Source organism: Schistocerca americana, chromosome 4 (genome assembly GCF_021461395.2).
Source record: "Schistocerca americana isolate TAMUIC-IGC-003095 chromosome 4, iqSchAmer2.1, whole genome shotgun sequence".
NCBI lineage: Eukaryota > Metazoa > Arthropoda > Insecta > Orthoptera > Acrididae > Schistocerca > Schistocerca americana.
Genome location: NC_060122.1, coordinates 504,992,205 through 505,012,337, shown reverse-complemented (window position 1 = coordinate 505,012,337; position 20,133 = coordinate 504,992,205). Strand labels below are relative to the sequence as shown.

At 39.9% G+C, this 20,133-nt stretch overlaps 1 long non-coding RNA gene across 1 annotated transcript in view; it reads left to right on the top strand.

Moving 5' to 3' along the window:
* LOC124613158 overlaps nt 1–20,133 on the top strand; it is a 46,362-nt gene that overhangs the window by 6,692 nt on the left and 19,537 nt on the right. Inside the window, exon 2 of the long non-coding RNA XR_006979612.1 lies at nt 1,687–1,828. This is a non-coding gene — a long non-coding RNA (uncharacterized LOC124613158). The remainder of the gene's footprint in view (nt 1–1,686; nt 1,829–20,133) is intronic.

Sequence of the window (20,133 nt, the reverse complement as noted above, 5' to 3'; positions counted from 1 at the left end):
TCATTTGTTGAAATGCTGTTGCAGTCAGGGAGTTTAATATCATTTACCTCACAAGTTTATTCACTGCAACACCTAATTTTTTGTGTGTGGTGTAGGGTTTTGGAATTTTTGATGTCACGATGAAGAATTTTGCAGTAATGCTAATAGTGCACCTTCAGGTCTTTGATTAGCAGTAGCCCAACTCATATGACACCTGTCCCACAGCAGACTAGTCCTACTTTCCCATGGCATCATCACAAATGGGCTGTTCAACACTAACTAGAAGTTTGTCACGTTTTGTTGTTCACAGCCCAATAGCTTGAAAATGTCACGTGGTCTAATTACATATGTTCTAAACGCCTGCAAAAATAATATACAGAAGTTTATATAAAAAGAGAACTGTCAAAGCAACCCAGTGTGTATGATCCGTATTTCAGTGAGATACTGGATAAATTTCACTGACATGCAGGGCACACAGCAATCAAGTTTTTGTAATCTTCATATTTACAGTTTGTGAATCATTTTTATGCAACTCTCAAAAATTATTGAGATAACCGACTTTTGAAGTTTTCTGAGTTTCTCAAATATCTTAAAGCAATTGCGTTTTTTCAACAGGTGATGTAGTATAGTGCCTGCCTGCTATGTTAGTGGCATTGTTGTTTGATTCCAAATTAATTTTTTTCTTTAAGTATTTTCCTCTTCAAGGAAATGCTTGTAGAACAAGCAGCTTTGTTTAAAAATTTAACATGATTGGGAATAAAACCAAGGCTGCCCACATGGCACGTGAGCATTGTACCACAGATCCAGAATGTGTGTTGAAAAACCGAACTTTAGGATATTACAAATGCTCAGAAAACTTCGTAGTCAGTCTTCTCTAAAATTTTTGTAAGTTGCATATAACTGTGTTGACAGGTTGGTGTTTGTGTTCTAAATTTCACATAACATAAATGTCAAAAAATAAAAAAATCTAACCGCCATGTGGTCTCCTTGTGAGTTACATATGAGATGGCACCACTTTCGCATGCATGGGCTTAGCAATGTCTTGAGGAAACTCTTAAGCTGGTAAGCTGATTCACCCATATTGCCCATATTTGGGCAGAGCAGGACCCTTCCCTGTTGGAGCGCATGAAGATGCTTGAAAGCTGTTGATGGCCTTCCATGGTAAGCCTGAAGCATTGAGCAGTGTTCGTGTCTTCTTATTTTCTTATTGACTCTCAGGCTCATTATTCAACGTCTGTATAAAGGGCCATGTAAGAGTTGGAGAATGTAGGTATAAGTATGTAAGATCATGACATAATCATTATCGATAGGTAGAAGAACAATGCTGTTATCTTCTCACAGTTCTTTTAGTGCTATATTTTCACTTATGGAGATGCTGGATTTAGTTGGTCTATCTTCGACCAGCATATGGTACTACTTCTGTCATGTCTACTGTGAACACTGTGGCCACTTGTTGTATTACACGGTTCACAACTGATATAGTTAACAATTATTGTTTCTCTACAAAGTTTACATCTGTGTCCATTAGTTTGCTGTGGAAGTAATCGATACAATTCCGAGAGAGGTTGAAAATTGGGATGAGTTGAGAGGATAAAATTACTGTTTCCTGTATTTTCTTATTTCCTACTATGTATCTTTGTGTGGATAAGCTTCTTTGTTGAATTCCTGGAATTGCTTCTTTAAGTCTGCCTTCCTCTTTGGTGACAGCCCACCTGAGATCGTCTAGACGATGAAGAGGTTTCCCGGGGTGATGCATTGCAAGTTTCAACTGGCCCCAAGAACACCCATTTGCATTACTATCAGCAGGTACTCCAGGCAATTCAATTTGTTTCTTTCCTGGCTTTTGGAGGTAAGTGGTCACATAGGGGAAGTTACGAGCTTATTCATTATTGACTTGAGAAAGAAACCTTTACCAAGCTGATGATAAGGTAAGAAAATGGGTTGGAAGATTGTGATCCAGTGCTGCACAGCCTTTAAATTATCCTCAGTAACAATGAGAAGCAACACTTTTTTATGCTGAGTACTGTCTCAAAACATGACTGATCCATGTCCCTGCTGAATCCATGGGGCTGCATGCCTGAGATGTGCAATGTTACCTGGACACCTCCATACCTTTTTCTGTTGATTGGTAGGCACCAGACAAATACTACACTCATCTGAGAAGTTAACTCCATGCCAATGCTTCAGATTCCACTCCAAGTGTTTCCTTGCCCACGTACTTTGCACATCATGGTGCTAGTGGGGTTTGTATTTTAGTCTATAATGAAGGTGTAAATGTGATATTGACAGGTTGGAGGTGGTTGAATATTGAGTGGGTTGACGAAACATTTCAAGTTGCCTCCAAGAAACAGTAGGCATATCTGTTGCACTCTGTTTGAGGTACCTGTGATTCATAATTTGTAGATAGTAGTGATCAGCTGGTGGTGTTGACTACGAAACAGATCTTCAATTTTTTATGTCTCACAATATTGATGAAATGCTCTAATGACATTTCTGCAGTGTATGCCAAAAATCGGCAGTCAGCTCCCCTACTGACAACCATACTTACCATAATGACGATCGGCACACAGTCAAAGCATGAACTGACCCTTTGAGGAACATTGCAAGACTTACAATATACAAAAGCTGCATTGTGCCATTCAAAATTGGACTACAGTACAGGTGGCTGTACTTAGTAATTTCCTGTGGTCAAGAGAGTGTTGAACAAGAGGTTTCCAGTCTTTCTTTTATTAAAAAAATGAAATGGAAAAAAACACAAACTATGCATGTCATATGGTTTGTGCAAAATAATTTTTGAGCAGTTTGTGTGTCTACTTCATTTTAACTTGTTATTTAGGTGGATCCTGTATAATTTCACACTCATTGTTTCTTTTAATGTATGACCATTTATATCTACTTTTGCTGTTAACAGTGAAACACTAAGGATGGAATAACAGTAATACTGTAGAAAAGATATAGAGGCATTAACAGGTCATTTTTGGTTGTTCAAAATAGTATAAAATTAGTGAAATTACGACTTAAACCATTTGATGTGAACCATTTGTTATCCTGTCCAATTGTCATGTGAGCTGCATGTGGCAATGTTTAGTTTGGACCTTCGAGTTGCATACCTGTGTCATCCACAAACACTATAGTTTTTGAACAGTGCTGTAAAGCCACTGCAATGTTTTAATACAGAATTGCAACAGACGTCAAGTTAAAGCCAAATAAAGCTTTTCTCATATTAATATTTACTAATGTATAGCCAATCCTGGGCCTTTTCTCAGCAGTGAAGTAATTTTTATTTACTAATGGTCTGTGGTGTTCTAAACAGGCCCTGTGTAACACCTGCCTCCTGTTGTACGAGTAAAACACATTTCCTCTCTAAATGCAAAACATGGTCATGCATAATTGACTTTATAAGATGAGAAGTTTCATGGTTTGAATTAGAAACATAAACAAATTTGAGCAAAGTATTGATTAAACAAACTACAGCATGCATAAATATCAATAAACAATGAACTAGCCTCAAAACATCTTCACTTATAGTAATGGGAAGTCCTCAATAGTGTATAAATAATGTAAGTGGTAAACAGATATATGTTATATAAAACAAATAAGTCACAATTTTTCACTGTAAAATGTACATGAACTGGAGAGATGAAACAATTTAGTGTTGAAGTTATATGCATTGCATGTAAACATTTTTCACAATACAAATGAGAAACCATTTACCAAGATCATCTCATCAGTCGCCTTTGGCCTACTATCCAAAACTTACACAGTCGTAGGAAGTTATGTCCAGGAGAATTAAATCTGACAGACAGTGCATTTTGGTACCCATTTATAAGAAACTGCCTTCAAAATACGTGTTATTTGTTCATCCTGTGGTGTTTTTACAGGCAGCACATTGGGTCACAATACACTTGATTGTGGAATGAGCAAACAATACTTACTGTGTCTTTGCTACTGTAATTACTGGGAACTTCTGTGCTATTTTCAAAATAAAAATTGCACAGGGTATGTGTAATCCCAGAACTCCTATTTTCCCATTACTGTTGGTCAAATTCCTCTGCATTTAATATAACTTTTGTAGCAGATACTGGAATACTTGCCCATGATTGCCACAGTTTAACATCCTATTGATAGCAAGGTTGTGGAAATACTATCCAGGTAATATCTGCATAAAAATCCACCTTTAAGCTCTCAGGTTTACAAATCTCATTCGGTGCAGTCCCCAATAATCAGGCTTTCCTTTTCATTACACAGAAAATGTTATGGGGAAGGCTAACCAAAGACTGTGTTTTATTGGCAGGACACTTAGAAAATGTAGCAGACCTACTAAGAGACTGCCTACACTTCGCTTGTCCGTCCTCTTGTAGAATACTGCTGCGTGGTGCTGGATCCTTACCAGACAGGACTGATGGAGTACATCAAAAAAGTTCAAAGAAAGGCAGCACGTTTTGTATTATCGTGTAATATGGGAGAGAGTGTCACAGAAATGATACAGGATTTGGGCTGAAAATCATTAAAAGAAAGGCATTTTTCGTTGCTATGGAATCTTCTCACAAAATTCCAATCACCAACTTTCTCCTCCGAATGCGAAAATATTTTGTTGACACCAACCTACATAGGGAGGAATGATCACCATGATAAAATAAGGGAAAGCAGAGCTCGTACGGAAAGATGTAGGTGTTCATTCTTTCCACGCACTATACGAGATTGGAATAATAGAGGATGATGAAGGTTGTTCTGTGAACCCTCTGCCAGGCACTTGAATGTTATTTGCAGAGTATACATGTAGATGTAGATGTAGATCCCATTCAGTAAGTCTTCCAAGACCCCAGAGTTCTGGGTGACTTCTCCAAACTCTATCCCTTTTCCTATAAAATGTTTTATTATATGAGTGTTCTCCTATCACTGCTTGGTGTGTAGATTTTTTTTATCTATCCATTACATTAAATTGTCAATTATTGTTCTTGAATTTTATGGGAAACATGCTTCATATTACCTGGATGCACACAGATGTTGGTGCTTACCAGTTTTGTCTAGAATACTAAATCCAGCCAAATTGTTTTCCTTCACACAAACTTGTCAGTAACTGAACTGAAATCATTAAAGTGTAGTACACAACTTGGGCCATGGCCTTTTACGGGAAATGCGCTTCCCAACTGGCCATCCTGACATAGCTCACTGCCCAATTTTAAGTTTCAATCTATCAGTACTTCTTTTGTAGTTCTGGGATACTACAGAGATTCTGGTGTACTAGAAGGTCAAACAAGAACTTTCGGTACAGCACACATTTCACTCCTCAGGGACATATTCTTTCTGAAGACAATTCTTAGTCTGTTTGTAATTGTAATCAATTGTCTGCCATATCTTTTCTCCCAAGTGCATTAGCCAAACGAAATATGTGTGCAACAAGATCTCCATAATGAGATTTTCACTCTGCAGCGGAGTGTGCGCTGATATGAAACCTCTGGCAGATTAAAACTGTGTGCCCGACCGAGACTCGAACTCGGGACCTTTGCCTTTCGCGGGCAAGTGCTCTACCAACTGAGCTACCGAAGCACGACTCACGCCCGGTACTCACAGCTTTACTTCTGCCAGTACCTCGTCTCCTACCTTCCAAACTTTACAGAAGCTCTCCTGCGAACCTTGCAGAACTAACACTCCTGAAAGAAAGGATATTGTGGAGACATGGCTTAGCCACAGCCTGGGGGATGTTTCCAGAATGCTCAGATGGTAGAGCACTTGCCCGCGAAAGGCAGAGGTCCCGAGTTCGAGTCTCGGTCGGGCACACAGTTTTAACCTGCCAGGAAGTTTCATATCAGCACACACTCTGCTGCAGAGTGAAAATCTCATTCTGGAAATATCCCCCAGGCTGTGGCTAAGCCATGTCTCCACAATATCCTTTCTTTCAGGAGTGCTAGTTCTGCAAGATTCGCAGGAGAGCTTCTGTAAAGTTTGGAAGGTAGGAGACGAGGTACTGGCAGAAGTAAAGCTGTGAGTACCGGGTGTGAGTCGTGCTTCGGTAGCTCAGTTGGTAGAGCACTTGCTCGCGAAAGGCAAAGGTCCCGAGTTCGAGTCTCGGTCGGGCACACAGTTTTAATCTGCCAGGAAGTTTCAAGATCTCCATAAGTCTTCAGCCCGTGGTTTGGTTTAGACACACTGATGTCATCTTTACCGTATGGACTCGTGGTGTGGCTGACCTGTTGAAATTCCTGGAATCTCTGAATACCTTCTCCCAATTAAATTTCACGTGGTCCTATTTTAAATCCCATGCCACTTTCCTTGGTGTTGATCTCACCCTCACCGAAGGCCGGCTACACATTTGTGTCCACATTAAACCTATTAACGAATAACAGTACTTATATTTTGACAGTTGCCATCCTTTACATGCCAAATGTTCACTCCCATACAGCCTTGGCATTTGAGACAAACATAATTGAAACTTCCTGGCAGATTAAAACTGTGTGCAAGACCGAGACTCGAACAAACATAATTGTTCAGATACAGATTCATTACTGCAATACACCACCATTTTCACCTCAGCCTTCACTGGATGTAATTACCCCACGAGCCTAGTTCAAAAGCAGATTTCCCAGGTCATCACACCCAATCCTGGTGCTGCTTCTGTCAGATTTTGCCCACCACACCTAGAATAGCTTTCTGTCACTGTCCCAGTCTCCGCAATATCTTGTTATGCTCCTTCTGCACCCATCTCCCTACCCTATGGCTCCAACCCCTGTGACTGACCCCACTGCAAAGCTTGTCCATTGCACCCTCCTACCATGACCTGTACCAGCCCTGTAACTGGGAAAACATATACAGTCAAAGGGAGAGCCACCTGTGAAATGAGACATCATATACGAGCTGTTGTGGAAACACTGTTTGGCGTTTTACGGTGGCATGACTATTACCAAATTATTAATTAAGATGAATGATCATAGGCATAGAGCATGCTCTATGACATGACAGTCATGACCTCAGTGCCTGTTTCACCACACTCGCCACCTGGATTCTTCCCCTAAACATCTGTTTCTCATATCCACAGGTGGGAACTAGCGTTGCAACATTTCCTTGGTTCTTGCCACCCACCTGGCCTCAATTTTCATTAATCTCTTCCGTCTCAGTATTTCTTCACAGTAACTATTCTTTTTTTTCACTCTGTTTTAGTTTTCTACATCTTTCATTGTCTAACCTGTCTATTTTTCACCGCCCCCCTCCCACCTCTGTTACGTACAATGCACTTAGCTCTTCACTCTCATTAACTCTTCCAATTAACTCATGCAAGATGTTTAAGCAGTAATCTCTGTCTTGCATATTAGCCTGTCTCTGACCTTTAAGCTCACAGGTTTTAAAATCTCATCTGATGCAGTCCGCAGCAATCAGTATTTCCTTCTCATCTCGTATGGTAAGTCTTCCTTGACCCGTGGTTCTGTGCAACTTTCCCAAAATCTACCCCTTTTCCTACACCTCTCCAGTCCTTTTCCTTCACCCCTCTTCCTTCTTCTTCAACCCTTCTGCCTGAAGGAGGAGTCGCTGGCTCCAAAAGCTTGCCTAATTATAACCTTCTTCTATGTGTGTGTTCTGCCACTGCTTGCTGAGTAGATTTTTCATCTATACAATTAAATTATTTTGTGAAAGATCTCCATAAGGTTTGAAAAGTAGGAGATAACTGAGGCAGAGAGAAGCATTGAACTGGTTCACGAGATATGCTTAGCTAACATTGTTGGTAAGGGAAAGAGTCTAGTGTTAGCCCTATTCCAACAAATCTTTAGACGTTTCTGGAAGTTTCACTACAGTGTCTTGACGCAACAGAGTGAAATGAGGATTCTTAATACAAATTACTAGCATAGTTTAAGAGAAGTGATTGAAATTTATAAACAGTGTGACTAAGTTGCTGCCACACCATCAATTTTTAAATATTCTGTCATTATCTCTAGCCACAGTTTCATCTGTTGTGATATCAAACCAAACAGTCAGTTAATGTTGTTCAGAGTTATTGGCTACCAAACTGCTTTTAAGATTCAAGCCCATAGTTTGTGGGTACTTCCATTCCAGAAGACTGATAGGTTAGTTTTATAGTGACCATAAACCATATACAGTGTTGGAAAATGAAAAATTAATACCTTTAGAAATGTGACACTGAAATACCATTTTGTATTGGATACTGATAAAGGACAATAAAGTTAATGATTCAGAGTTACATGTTATAGATACAAGAGCAACCTCTTACTGAGCAAGAAAATGCTGAGAATATATGGATTGTATTTCAGTTGTTGTAATAGTGGTCTGTTGTTTCAAGCATTGTACTGGGTTAGTAAGAAAGGTAGATCCCAACAGGTCAGTTCGTGTCAGTTACGTGTTCCATGTATCACTTTGCTTGACATGTTCGTATGATGTGGAACTAGTCAGAATATTAACCTAACTGGTATTTCTGAGCTAAAGTCATTTTAATTGGGAATATAAAAGGTCATTTATTTCTTCTTCTGTTGTAATTGTGGATATAATTATTGTTCTGAACTCTAATGTATTATGTAAAGCAAACTTCATAACTGTATGTTTACTGTGATGCTGTAGTTGAACACCTAACTCCTTTGTCAACAGTATGATGATTGAGGTTGGACACCATATATTATTTTTATTTCATACTTTTGTGCAATTAAGACTTTCTTTCTTAAAAATGAGTTACCTCAGAAAACAATTCCATGCGGCAATTCTGAAATAAATCAAAATACGTTACCAGATTTGTCACTTTCCAAGTCTCATAAAAATGTAAACTCATTTTTTAAAAGATTTTTTTCATGGTTTCTAACCTCTGCTAATGCCTAAAATTTATCACCACTGTTGTAAATTTTGACATGCAGAGTTGAATATCTGGAAGGTTTTCTTCAAATAGAGAGAAAGATAGATAGATAGATAGATAGATAGAGAGAGAGAGAGAGAGAGAGAGAGAGAGAGAGACCTGAGTGAGTTTGAGGGAGGTCATACTCTGTGGGAGACCTGCTTGTCATTTTGAAAAATTGCCTAGCATGTTGGATTTGAAGTTGAACATGTGTTTCTTTGAAGGTACTGATGATCCAAGGAAGGTGCACATGCCTTTTTGTTCTAGACACAACCAGCACACCAAACCAAAAATTCACTCTGGACGTCAGTTAAGACCACCAGGAAAGATTTTTACAATATGATCTAAGAGCAAGGATGTCACTTTTCAGGTTGTCGTTTACATTCTCAACAAGTAGAATACCTGTGTTATAGTAAAAACACAGCAGGGAGAGGAGAGAAAGAGTTGCCTTTAATGATGAGAGCAAATTCTGCCTTGACGTTGGTGATGCTCATTATGAGGGTAAAGTCAACCAACAGAACAGTAATTTCTGTAAACTATTGGTAATGACCAGCCTCATGCGTCAGGATGTCAGAAGTTGCACTGGACAATGAATTTATACCAATGACACCAATAGACTGAACACAGATGGTCAGGTAATGTCTGTAACCCTATGGTGATGACACAATCCTGCATAGGGAAGTGACATTCTTAGAAACTTACCACAAAATGCAGATATACTTACAGATGATCACACTGCTGGCAAAGATTGATGGAAGGCTGTAAACATTAGTAAATATAATAAAGTTTACACAGATAGACAAAAAGATATATCTGCCACAGCTTTCACGTGTTTTAAGTGAACTGTCTGGAACAATTAAATTGGAACAGCATGAATGTGTCTGTGTGCAAGACAGATATTAGGCTCAGATTTATTAGAAGATCACAAGTAAGTTTAAATTGTTCATAAAAGAGGTTGCTTATAGAGGATGACATTTATTGAACTATATGAAATAAAATAATCATAACTTCTGAATGGTTTGTGTTAGGATGTTTGAACTGCACGGTTGGGTGCAGGGTGTGATGGGAATTAGTAAGCGTATTGTTTGGTTTAGCCCACTTTCATTTGGATGAGTTCGTCAGTAACCAAAATTGTCGCATTTGGGTGACTGGGAATTCATCATTTCACGATTGAGAAGTCTCTTCAGCCTCAGCAGGTGACTGTGTGGTGTGCAATGTCCAGTCACGGAATAATTGGTGTGGTATTCCTTGATGGCACGGTGACTACTATCTAGTATGTGAAGATTTTGGAAGATGATTTCATCCCCATTATCTAAAGTGACCCCGATTTTTGATGAGATGTGGTTCGTGCAAGACATAGCTCATCCCCATCAAATCAGGAGAGTGTTTGAAGTCCTGGAGGAGCACTTTGGTGACTGTATTCTGCCTCTGGGGTACCCAGATGCCACTGGCATTGTCCTCCATTAGCTGCCATATTCTCCAGATCTGAACACATGGTACTCCTTTTTGTGGGGCTATATTAAAGACAAGGTGCACAGCAGTAACCTCAAAACCACTGCTAAGCTGAAAACTGCCATTCAGGAGGTCATCAACAGATTCGACGTTCTGACACATCAGCAGGTCATGCAGAATTTCGCTATTTGTCTGCACCACATCATCGCCAATGATGGGAGGCATATCGAACGTGTCATAACCTATATCTGAATATCTGTAGCAACATCTACATGTTGCATAAAATGTGTGCACACTATAGTTAGTAACTAATTCCTGTTTTTTCATTTAGTTCAATAATTGTCACCCTGTAAAAATTCTTGTTTGACCAATTAGTTTTGTGTCTTTAAGAAATTGGATTAACAAGCAAGATTCAAAGGAGGCTACAGTTCATCACAGGTTTATTTAGTCAGTATGAGAGGGCCACAGAAATGCTCAACAGACTGCAGTAGGAGATAGTATAAGAAAGATGTTGTGTATCGAGGAGGGCCTTACAAATAAAATTCTGAGCACCCAATCCCAAAAGTGAGTGAAAAAATATACTGCTTACTCTCAATTTATGTCTCATGTGTTAGGGAAATTCAGGTTCATATAGAGAAGCACTGACAATATTTCTTTCTTTTTACTATTCTCAAGTGGAAAAGGAAGTGTGGAAAATGATACTGGTACATTATGTATTCTCCTCCACACGGTACAGATGTAGATGCAGATATAATACAGTGTAGGATGCATACACCATCCAGAACTTCTGTGGCCATGCTTGTAACAGCATGGGGACGTGCAACTCCAACATGAGTCCAACGCACTCCATTGGTCAACAAGAATATCAGATCTCCCCCCTCCTCCCTCAGCATTTGTAGGACACTATTAATTAGTGTCATGTCTAATCTGCATTGCTGACAACATTCTTTGACAAATTTTGACATCAAGCAAAAAAATAAAAGAAAAAACCATACAAATCCCAGAACAAATGTAATGATCATATACGAAAATTCTAAAATAACAAAATGGCTTAAAATTTTTTTTAATCCTGTAAGTCAAATAATGGCTGTGTCTTAACTCTTTAGACATACAGACAGTTTGCGTCCTCCTGTTGTATGAATTCATGTTTTATGTATTTTAACAGTGTTGTTTTCCTTCTCCAGATGATTTTTTATGCTGTTGACAGAACCTGTATTTTTAAAAAGTCACATTCGATCTTACAACATGAGAGTTCTCTTTTATAACCATTATGGGCGTATTGTGTGTTATCAAATTACTGTGAATCTTTACAAGGTAGGCTTTGGTTGTTTCTCATTTATGGCTATTGCTAATCATCTTATATATGACATTATGGCATTCTTGTTCTAGGTATAAATTGTGACCATCGGCATTGTTCCATATTTTAGCATTATACTTGCACTTGTCCCATAGTTTCCTGTTCATAATTTTGTGTGTCTGACTCCTTATTTCATGAGATGATTAGTTACCTATTGGTAGATAAGTGTTACATTTTATATCTCACACAATGGGTGCTAGTACACTCTTTAGTTACTATCCACCCCCCCCCCCCCTCCCCGCCACCCTCCCCAGCCCTCCCCATCCCCGAGACGAAATTTGGACCTGTAACTTGTAAGTTACAGAGTTAAAGAATTTTTATATGATTTTGTTGTTTTACAATTTTTTTTCCTGGCCATTATATTTGTACTGGGTTTTGTAATTTTCGTAGATTGTCTGAAGATGCCTTTCAATATAGACAAAATGTGTCACAAATGAAAAACTAACGAATTCATCTTTGTTGCACCCATGACTGAATTCCCTCTGTAACATTACCGTGGTTGCTGTATCAGTGCCACAGAGTTTGGGAATGGAGTGGAATAACATCTATGCTCATCTGTATACATGGGCATGTCATTTATTGTAGATAATCATAATACTGAAATTTTTATTCAAGAATTTCAATAGGTAGGTGACCCTATGGGTATAATACATGAAGAAAACGTCATTCATGTGAGCCATTTCTTCAGGGTGTTAATATTACTTTTCCCACTACAGTGTGGCCACTCAGTGAGAAGCCTGTGGAAGAAGAATTTCGTATTTTGATATTAACATGTGAATATTGTAATTGTGTAATTGAGCACTGTCATGTTGGAGAGTTACAATTAGCATAAGATTAGTCAATACCGTTTGTATTACAAAAGTCTGCATTTTTGGGCAAGCTGGCCTTAAATTGTACATAAAGAAACATTTTCAATTATTTATTGCACAAGAACCAAACATTGTACAGATATCATACATACATAATTTTGAAGAGAAATCCTGAAAGTTTTTTTTTTTTTTCATGTATACCGCCAAAGCATAGATTGGTAATTTGCTGATTGTCAGCGCTAGTCGCAAACATGGTGAGTTCAGGTGTGGATCAAGCTTTCTGTGTGTTGGAGTTCAACTTGGACGTGTTGCAGGAACGGCTGATGCCTCAAATGCAATCGGACTCTCCGTTCATTATTCAGGAGGATGGGGCTCCACCACATTTTCATCGTGAAGTTCGTGTGTACCTGAACATGGAGCTGCCGCATCGATGGATCGGCTGTGCTACAGAAGGGGACAGCTGTTTCATGAAATGGCCTCCCCCAATCACCAGATCTCACTCATGTGACTTTTTTCTGTGGGTACACAAAGATCTGGTGTATGTACCGCCTCTACAATGTGATGTAGAAGAACTTCAGGAGAGAATACAGGAAGCAACTGCCACAATCGACAATGCCATGCTGGGACAGGTATGGCAAGAATTTGATTACCGTATTGATGTCTGCCGGGTCCTCACTCATGGTTCGCATAGAGTTTCTCTTCAAAATGCAGTATGTATGACATCTGTACAATGTTAAGTTCTTGTGCAATAAATAATTGACAGTGTTTCTGGACCTTATGTACACCCTGTATGTATTAAGTATCTGTGTTTCTCGGTGAACTTCATAGAGTGATCTGATTAAGACATTTAACTGCGCATATTACAATATTATTTTGGAGGAACTAAATGTTTGTGTCTTAACTAACGTTACCACTGGTGTTCCATAGGGTCCAATTCTGGGACCACTCTTTCTCTTCATCTTACCCTAATAAAGTAGAAATAATATTCTGTACTGATGATGCAAGCATCATAATCAAACCCAGCAGAGCTGCAACACGAAGTGAATTATTCACCTAATTTAGGAAAAAAAACACTGTTCACTCAGTCCTGTACAAGGAAAATTATACCATTAACAACAGAGCATAGGGGAAATAAATATGTAGAACTGCGTGTTCAAAATTCCTGAGTGTTCTTATTGATCAGAACTGGAATTGGAAGTAAAGTGTTACAGATCTTCTAAAATACTTATGTTCAGATATACTTACTCCTAGTGTATTGCTGATTTCCATGATGAAAGCATTAAAAAATTAGCTTGCTTTGTATTTTTTCATTCACTGATATCATCTGGAATTGCAAAGATTAGACAGATGAGCTCAAACCGTAAAGCGGGCCACTTACGACAGTGTACTGATCCAGGGCGCACCACGTTCTTTACCAGGTGTTGCCATCCACCTGTAGGTCATTGTCCAGATAAGTACCAAAACCAAGAGGCATTTCGGCATGCAGCATACATGACTTTAGAAACCACAACGTAACAGACCCGCTATAGTGCATGTACTGGCTGTTTGGCCAGACTGGCAAGTCACTGAGTCATTGACTTCCATAACATTTGCCTCCACTGTGAGGTCACTGATACTCTGCTGTCATCCTGACAGGACAGTCTACCAAGGAGGCCCAGCCACCACATGATGGGCTGATGGCCGACTGGGACCATCCAAGCCATCGAACCACAGTGCTTGCCAGTGTCAGATGCTGCCAGTCAGTCATCAGTCTAGTGTTTGCTCCATAGGTATCAGTGCTGTCACTTGCTGCAGCCAGGTGGGACATAGCATTCTGCACTCAGCAGTCAACATTTATTGCATCAGATCTTATAGTTCAGCCTGCCTGGATAGTGTAAAATGGAAGAGTGCACCATAGATGTCACTGTGCTAAGCTGAGCTTAACAGCAACTAGTGTAGCACAACAGTGCTTTACTACTATAGAGTCCAAGGATCAAGCCCCACCTACAGCCACTGCCAGATGATGGCATCTGTCTGTAATAAATTAATGAAGGGATTCTGCAATAACTGAGTGACTTCTGACTCATCCCGATGCACCATCCACATAAGAGGATACCCAAGCCCTCTACAAGATAATTATTGGTGCAATTTCACACATAGACACAAAGTATTCTTTGCGCAAAAATGTACTGTTAGGATAATACCTGGTGTGCATCTTCAAGCTTCATGTAGGTAACTCTTTAAAAGAAATTAAACAATGGAAAATCCAGGATGTAACAGTATTATGAAAAGTAAAGTTGCTACTCACCATATAGTGGAGATGCTGATTCGCAGCACCTTCACTATATGGTGAGTAGCAACTTTCCTTTTCCTAGTATCTTTAAAAATAGGGATACTAAAGTTTCTCTCTTATGAAACTTTCTGTGAAAAGGCAGGCTACACAATTTAAAAATGATAGTTCAATTCATAAATACACTCCCTGATAGAAAAAGTGAAGCGCCCAGATGGGGTGGAGGAAACAACATGAAACTTCACAACTTGAGAGGCTATTTGATGTTACATCAATGATTACAAAATAGTCAAATTCATAAAGAACTTGCCAGTATGAGCCCGCTTCTGACATTGCACCTCTTCTGGCCTGAATGCAGCTGGCCGCTGTGGCTGAGCAGTTCTAGGCACTTCAGTCCGGAACCGCGCTGCTGCTACGGTCGCAGGTTCAAATCCTGCCTCGGGCATGGATGTATGTGATGTCCTTAGGTTGTTAGGTTTCAGTAGTTCTAAGTCTAGGTGACTGATGACCTCAGATGTTAAGTCCCATAGTGCTTAGAGCCATTTGAGCCTGAATGCATGTACTGATTCATTTGGGAAGGATGTCAGACAGAGTTGTAGCCTATCCCCAATGATATTCAATCTGTATATTGACCAAGCAGTGAAGGAAACAAAAGGAAAAATTTAGAGTAGGAATTAAAGTACAGGGAGAAGAAATAAAAGCTTTGAGGTTTGCTGATGACATTGTAATTCCGCTTGTGGACTCATCCACAGGAAACAAAGTGGAGGGGTGTCCGCTACTGCATACTGTATCTTAACTTTTACTCCAGCCGTTTTTCAGTATCTGTGCAACTGTCCCTTCACTTTCAAGACCATGATTGGTTAGCCTGCTGTGATGAGTTGCAAGATTAATAGTCACTGGCTACGTATACCCCCAAACGTGCTGTCTTGCCTCCTCATGCTTCAACAGCTTCCGAGCAAATTCTGATAGATGGTAACTCAGTCGTCAATGGATGCTTGAAATACTCGTAGTCCAATAGTGTTATAAAGCAGTCACAAAATACGTAAAGGCAACTTCCCACAAACAGTTAAACTGAATAACAAGAGAGAGAGAGCATTTATATGCAAGAGAATATGTTTAAGAATTTAATAGTCGTGCAACATACTCTCAACCAATGAATGAGCTGGTGACCATATGTGTTTAGGTTTTGCAAAAATAAGTGGACTAATTTAATAGACCTATCATGGCAGACTCTACGTCTTATGGAAAAATCGTAACAAAATGTTACAATGCATGCTCTGCATCAGTGCACAGTAATATGGCGAGTGCAGCACGTCAAATGTAGGCATAGAACTAAGTTATCGTTTAAGCATGTTCATATGTCTCCCTACATGTAAGAGTTTATAAATAAAAAGTCTAGGACATGTGTATGATTTTTCTTTAAAATTCCATTATGCTAATGTAAACACACAGTCATCACCATGGCTGGATGAATAAAACACTATCTACACAAACACAGTATAGTAACTGAGTGGTCCAAGAATAATGTGGAAAAACAGAAGAAGAAGAAGAAGAAGAAGAAGAAGAAGAAATGCAACACTCCTGGATAAAATCTTCTCGGTTTTCAAGCTGCAAACTGAGGAGATTTTATCCAGTCATGCCACCGTGAAAGACACTGAGGACACATGGAACACTCCTACCTGATAAATGCAACTGATAATTATAGGATCTGTGGATTGTGGAAAAACGAATATTATCGTGTAATTGCTTCTCCACACGCAGGGAGTTCATTTCAAATGTGTGTGTTTTCAGAATTATCATTCTACCAACTATTACAAAAGATATTGTCAATCATTGTTGGTGTAATGTACACTCCTGGAAATTGAAATAAGAACACCGTGAATTCATTGTCCCAGGAAGGGGAAACTTTATTGACACAATCCTGGGGTCAGATACATCACATGATCACACTGACAGAACCACAGGCACATAGACACAGGCAACAGAGCATGCACAATGTCGGCACTAGTACAGTGTATATCCACCTTTCGCAGCAATGCAGGCTGCTATTCTCCCATGGAGACGATCGTAGAGATGCTGGATGTAGTCCTGTGGAACGGCTTGCCATGCCATTTCCACCTGGCGCCTCAGTTGGACCAGCGTTTGTGCTGGACGTGCAGACCGCGTGAGACGACGCTTCATCCAGTCCCAAACATGAGATCTTGCTGGTCAGGGTAGTTGACTTAAACCTTCTAGAGCACGTTGGGTGGCACGGGATACATGCGGACGTGCATTGTCCTGTTGGAACAGCAAGTTCCCTTGTCGGTCTAGGAATGGTAGAACGATGGGTTCGATGACGGTTTGGATGTACCGTGCACTATTCAGTGTCCCCTCGACGATCACCAGTGGTGTACGGCCAGTGTAGGAGATCGCTCCCCACACCATGATGCCGGGTGTTGGCCCTGTGTGCCTCGGTCGTATGCAGTCCTGATTGTGGCGCTCACCTGCACGGCGCCAAACACGCATACGACCATCATTGGCACCAAGGCAGAAGCGACTCTCATCGCTGAAGACGACACGTCTCCATTCGTCCCTCCATTCATGCCTGTCGCGACACCACTGGAGGCGGGCTGCACGATGTTGGGGCGTGAGCGGAAGACGGCCTAAAGGTGTGCGGGACCGTAGCCCAACTTCATGGAGACGGTTGCGAATGGTCCTCGCCGATACCCCAGGAGCAACAGCGTCCCTAATTTGCTGGAAAGTGGCGGTGCGGTTCCCTACGGCACTGCGTAGGATCCTACGGTCTTGGCGTGCATCCGTGCGTCGCTGCGGTGCGGTCCCAGGTCGACGGGCACGTGCACCTTCCGCCGACCACTGGCGACAACATCGATGTACTGTGGAGACCTCACGCCCCACGTGTTGAGCAATTCGGCGGTACGTCCACCCGGCCTCCCGCATGCCCACTATACGCCCTCGCTCAAAGTCCGTCAACTGCACATACGGTTCAAGTCCACGCTGTCGCGGCATGCTACCAGTGTTAAAGACTGCGATGGAGCTCCGTATGCCACGGCAAACCGGCTGACACTGACGGCGGCAGTGCACAAATGCTGCGCAGCTAGCGCCATTCGACGGCCAACACCGCGGTTCCTGGTGTGTCCGCTGTGCCGTGCGTGTGATCATTGCTTGTACAGCCCTCTCGCAGTGTCCGGAGCAAGTATGGTGGGTCTGACACACCGGTGTCAATGTGTTCTTTTTTCCATTTCCAGGAGTGTATATGACATTCAGTGACTGCAGAGTTATGCCGAATACTTTGTTTATATTTGACAATGGTGCAGTGGAAAACCACAGTCAAATATGGAAATATTTCTGACTGGGTCATCATATTGTGGAGACATTTTTTTATTTGAGTCATTCTTTTGGAGTCCTAAGCAGTTAGTAAGGGTTAACACAAACATAATTGCTCTCAAACAAGATGCTTTGAATTTAAACTCATTTGTCAAGCGCACATAGTAACTGACATGAAAATCAATGAATTCACAACTTTAAGTGGAAATTGTTGAAATCACACACGATACAGGTTATTGATTATTCATAAAACAAGGCAGTTGGATGATCTGTGATACAGGTGAATCTTTGAAGAGGTTTTTGAAAAGGTGGTGGTATAAAATAAGGGGTAATTTCACCATTATATGCCAAGCTATAGATGAAGTCACATGCATGACTCCCCACATTCTGTCTGAGAAGAGACAGAACATCCATTTGTACATTGATGCAGAAATTGAGATTGGCAGCTACAGTTTCAAAATACATGCTGCAAAAATTCCAATTTACAATGAAAGGAACAAATACCATACTATGAAAATTGAAACACTTGACAGAAGTCTCAAGTAAATAAGTACTTGAGAACAGACCCAATACTTTTTGAAGTTGATCAATGTGTTAGTTGCAGGGGTTGATAGTGTTAAAAAGCATTGGGAAAATGAGAAATAAGTTGTATCCTATCACAAAGTCTGTTAACTATACAATAGTATGTTGAGAAAACATGAAACCATTGAAGCACACAAGGTTGCATAAAAGAAAGGAGTTGTGTGGAGTGTTCTGACATACAAATGCGAAACCTGGATGTTAGCAAAGCAGAAGAAAGCTCGCCTTGAAGCTGCAGAAATGTGGTTCTGGAGAACTGTTACAGGAACTAGTTGGAATGGCAGAAAAATGAATGAGATGGTTCTACATGAAATACAAAAGAAGAAAGAACTACTGAAAGTTGTAGCCAGCTAAAAGAAAAACACATTGGACACTTAATTAGACATGCTAAACTTTTACAAAACATTTTCTATGGCAGGATCTGTGGGAAGAAAACCTTATATATTAAAAAAAAGTGTTTACTGAGATCTTCACACTTGGAGATGATGGGGACTACTGAGGACAAGTAGCTGGGGCTGCAGAGACAAGGCTTAACTTTTCGAAAGAAGAAGAAGAAGAAGAAGAAGAAGAGTTAGGGCATTTGGAAGGAGATCAATCTTGTAGGGAAACATTTAGACTAGTTACTAAAACTCTTGAATGACTCTTGAAGGCAAACAATGACACAAAGGAAGGAGTACAAGTATGCTGGGCTCACAACCTGTAAGTTTAACTAAGCATGGAATACACTTTGAGAGAGAGAGAATCTGGAAGAACGCTAGGTTTCTTGAATTTAATATTCTTAAAAACATGAAGCATCAACAAATATTTACTGAAAGATACAGAAAATAGGTGCTCAGGTATTATATATGACTGATGTATATAAGAAAGTTAATGGGGGAATAAAAATCGGAAACAATGCAAAATTGAAAAACTTATTAACCTGGCATTAGAGGGGGACTAGTTAGCGACATGATAAATCAGTATGCACAACAAATCTTACATTATAATACAAGGTTTGGATGACTTATGACAAGCAGGTCTTGTAGGTATGGTGCAATTTTCACAGGAGAATAAAGTTTTACATATATTTTAATGGTCAGTATTCCAAATTTGTTTGCACATTACCTTTGAAAACAAAAATGGGGAAGGCAGTTAGTTGTGGAACAATTGATGCAAATGAGAACGAATTGCTGCCCAAACTGAACATGGCTATTCGTTTTAAAACATATTTCAAAATGGCACTTGAACAGAATGGAATACATCACTATTTGACTTACTCCCAGATGAAGACTAGTATCATGGAATGTTTGAACAGAATAATTAAAACATACATGTTGTTACATTATAATTTTTGCAGATCATACAAATGGACTGATATTCTTCCACAAATAACTGATCATATATTGGACAATAGAAATGGAACCAATGGGTATACATGATAATAAGCAACTAAATACCCTATACAGTCATACTAAAATAATAAACTCTTACAAACAGAAATTCAATGAAGATGCTGTAGTACATAATCAAAAAAACGAAACAGGGAATCACACCT